At 33.9% G+C, this 4,336-nt stretch overlaps 1 pseudogene; it reads right to left on the reverse strand.

The window, feature by feature from the left end:
• Window positions 1–3,261: 3,261 nt before the first annotated feature.
• On the reverse strand, window positions 3,262–3,442 carry LOC126002925 (uncharacterized; annotated as a pseudogene).
• Between the last annotated feature and the right edge of the window lie 894 nt (window positions 3,443–4,336).

Genomic DNA, 4,336 nt, shown 5'->3' on the forward strand with positions numbered 1-4,336 from the left:
TGTATTGTTAGCAATTGAAAAATTAGAATTTATCTTTTCCTTAGAGAGACAATAATCCCACTCAAAATTATATCAATTACCTATTTAAACTGAATTTTTTAGTTTTTTAAAATAGAAGTGGCACTGTCCATATTTCAGATTACTGTAAAAATCTGAGAGTCACATGGAAGTATCTTGTCCATGCCAGAAATATAAAAAACACAACAATACTTGTTAATATGAAATGGGGCAGTCTCAGTTGACTTCACTAGCCTGAATTTTCAATGAAAATATAAATACAATACAGAATAAATGTACCTCTATTTGAAAACAAATGACAGCTATAAAGAGATTGTCATACCTGGACAGTCAAACAACCAACAATTGTTAGCCTGGACAACCAAATCACCAACATTCATTTCTCACAATTCTGGAGACTGGGAAAGCTAAGATTAAGATACCAGATTATTTCACTGTGAATAAGAGATCTATTCCAGGCCTTTAGTAACTTCCCTTTTGCTGTAATCAATCTCTTTTTATAATAAATTTATACCATTATATCAGTATTACTTTTAGGATTGCATTTAAACCTACTTATTTACCCCCAAACTACCCCCAAATACCATCATTATGGGGAAATGGCCTCAAGAAATGAATGGGGAGAAAGATACATTTAGTCAATCAGTGCTTATATATTTGTCATATCAGAAAATATTGCTCCCTCCTAAGAATTAGCCAAGATAGAAATATTTTATTTTAGTGAAATTGTCAGGGATTCTGTGAACAAGTAATGGTTTCAATATGTCAAACTGTCATGTGTCATCACAAAAAAAAAAGCTCTTGGGATGTGTTTGGATTTGCTATTATAAGAATTACTGGATTTTCCAGCATAAATCTGTACAGAATTGATATTACATAATTTTGTTTAAATATTTGCTAACCTGACTTTGATTTTTAAATACCTATTTTTATTCAAACAGTCTTTTTGTGGCACAATACATAAAATTTTGAAGCAACTATTTCACACTGACTTATTCAACTTAATTGAGAGTGAAAGAAAAAATCAGTATGCTGGGGCCAAAGAAATAACACAGCAGTAGGGCATTTGCATTGCACACAGCCGATTCAGGATGGACAGTGGTTCAAATCCCAGCATCTCATATGGTCCCCCATGCCTGCCAGGAACAATTTCTGAGTGCAGAGTCAGAAATAACCCAAGAGCTGCAGAGTGTGACCCTGCCGCAAAAATCAGTATGAAAATAAAGAAGACAAGGAAACAGACTATATAAAAAGGACATTTCAGTTTATATATTACTGGTCACTTGAATTAGAGGTGACTGCTATTTTACTGCAGTAGACATATTAAAAAAAGTGCTATATTTATTTCACTTGAGCAATTTTTAATGCTTTCTGAAATAGTCTCATAATTATTCTCTCTGGTTGTAAGTTGAAGTTGTAATGTGAAGATCAGGTGACAGGAGAAACTTTTAAGTTCATAACTTCTATTTTAAAGTCAAAATTAAATAAAGAAACTCTGTAATTCAATTCAAAACACATATGAGCACATCACATGTGGATAGAAAACAATTTTAGGAACTAAGTGAACACAAAGATAAATCATGCCTGATTTTTGTCCTTGCAGAGCATATATTCTGGAAAGAAAGCTATGACATGTGAATTAATAATAATTAAATGATAATGATTGACATTAAAAAATAAATGATGCTTTAGAGAATCAGCAAATAATCCTTTTAGATTGTTTTGCTATGGGAAAAAAGTGAGATCCATCCAAAAATTGGAAGAAAGAGATGAATATAAACTTCTTCAAACAAGACATACCAATACACAAAAAACTTTATAAAAACATTTTTCATCATTTGTCATCAGGGAAATGCGATTAAAAAGATTAGTGAGATATCAAACCAGTGAAACAGGCACACATCACAAAGAACAGCTAGTGTTACTATGGATGTAGGAGAAGATGAACCTCATCTATCGCCGTTGGAAATGTTGAATAGTCAACCATTTTGGGAAATAATATGGACTCTTCTCCAAAAAAAATGAAATTGAGTTTTCACATGATCCAGAAATTTCACTTTTTTGTCATCTACTTTAAGGACCCAATATCTCCACTCAGAAGAAACATTTTTGCTCCTGTGTTCATTGCAGCACTATTCACAATAGCCAAAATCTAGAAACAATCCATTTAAAAATAGATTAGTGAATAAAGATGACAGTACATATACCCATTGAAACACCATTTGACCTTAAGAAAATACAAAATTATGCAATTTTCTACTATGGGGATAGGTCTGAAGAATATCAGACTAAGTAGAATCAGTCAAAAAGGATAAGAAAAAATACAGAATGATCTATTTCTTGTGTAAGAACAACATCGTAAGAATAACATAGAAATTGAGAACTGGTCTTCAGTAAAAGGTTTACCATGGTGGGAGTTTAGAATGGGTAGGTATAATGGTGGGGAGAACACTGGGACAATAATGGAGAGAAGTGGACAGACAGTCTGGTAGAGTTTGTGAAACTAGAATGCTTTATGCTGAAACCCTGCCACTAACAGTATGGTAATTGATGGTGCCTAAAATAAGATAAAATTTTAAAAAGTTTGAATTGGGTAAAAATGTATATGTTGGAGCATGATACTTTGTCATATCTTATCTATACATCTGTTGAATTCTATTCTAAATATTTAAGAGTTATTTAAGCATAGCAGTAATGTGGTTAGGGCTGTATTTTAGAGAGTTAATTCTGGCAGTATAATTAGGTACAAGTGAAACAAAAAGGGGGAAACAATTCTGGATTTCTGTGTTAAAGAGTTAAGGATAAAGTACCCAGACATCTTGGGCTAAGGTTGTGACAAGAAGCAAGAGATTATAAAAATCCTTGGGGCTGGAGGGATAGTACAGCAAGTAGGACATTTTGCCTTGCATGTGGCCTACCCAAATTCAATCTCTGGCAACCCAGATGGTTCCCTAAGACCCCAGAAATAATTACTAAATGTAGAGTCAGTAATAGTACTTGAGCATTGTTTAGTATGGTCCAAAAAACATAGAAAGAATATTTAAAAAAAGAGAGATCTAAAGTCAAGAGGCACAGAAGAGGAAATTTGGCATATGTTGAGGTTTTATTTTGTTCTAGATGCTTTATAAGTGGGTGTTTGTATTATTCACAAGAATGAAGTATTATCTTCATTAAGTCAAAAGAGATTAAATAACTTGATAACCAGATGTGTCTGCTTTGAAAGTATACATTCTTTTTTTTTTTTAATTTATTCCCCAAAGGGGTACACCATTCCTGGAGAAGTAGATAGAGCAAGCTCATATTCTGATTTACTGCTCCAAAAATTCATTTAATATATTATCCTGAGATAGGACATATCAGATATTAAATTGATAAAAAAAAAAGAATAGTGCACTTGATCTTAGCCTAAAGGCTGAGAAGTAATGAAAATGTACACTCCTTATTTAACCTTTATATATCTGGAGAACAGTTCCTGTTTTGCAATAGACCCACAGCTATTCCTCAGGTGGTAGATGAATGATTTTATACTTTATGTTTCTGTTATTTTATACTTTAACACCTGTGGACCAGCATCAGTCTGTGGAGTGGTGGTTAAAGACCACAAGTTTATAATGTACTTCCTTCCAGAGTAAAAATTAGGCAATTTCTAGTGGATTAATATTAGAGCATATGATAGATAAATGAGTAAATGATAGCCCCTGGATCCCAAATGATTCAGAGGCTTAAAATCCTTGTCTAGAGACCTCAAAACTGGATGCAACTTTAAGAAGCAATGAGGTGGTCTTGACAGATGCAAGAAAGATATTTCAGTGACTTAGAAAGCATCCAGGGCATGTGTGAGGCTAACACATTCATTAATTTCTGTGCTACATATGTGCCAGGATGATACTATTTACCCCATGGTTTGGAGTCCCTGCTGAGGGGGACAGGAAGGATGAATCCTGACTCTGTCCATGAGTGATTAAAAGGATCATTCTCAATCCAGTGAAAATTATATATCATGGAGAAATAGGGGGAAAATGATGATACCAGGACCAGTCATATGAACATATAGCGCAAATAAAAAATGACCAGACTGGAACACCAAACCCAAAGTCAATGACAGAATAGATACCCAATCTACAACAAGCTGTAAAGTGGAGACCAGTTACACTAGTATTATGGGGATAAAGGAGGGAGATATGGGAGACATGCTGGGAACAGAAGTGGAGGGAGGACAACATTGGTGGTGAGAATGCCGTTGATTCATAGTCACTATGTACCGTAAATAATTCTGTGTAATGCACTTCAGTCACAATAAAAAAAAAACCACATGCAA

The sequence above is a fragment of the Suncus etruscus genome, chromosome 2 (assembly GCF_024139225.1).
Source record: "Suncus etruscus isolate mSunEtr1 chromosome 2, mSunEtr1.pri.cur, whole genome shotgun sequence".
In the NCBI taxonomy this organism is placed as follows: Eukaryota; Metazoa; Chordata; class Mammalia; order Eulipotyphla; family Soricidae; genus Suncus; species Suncus etruscus.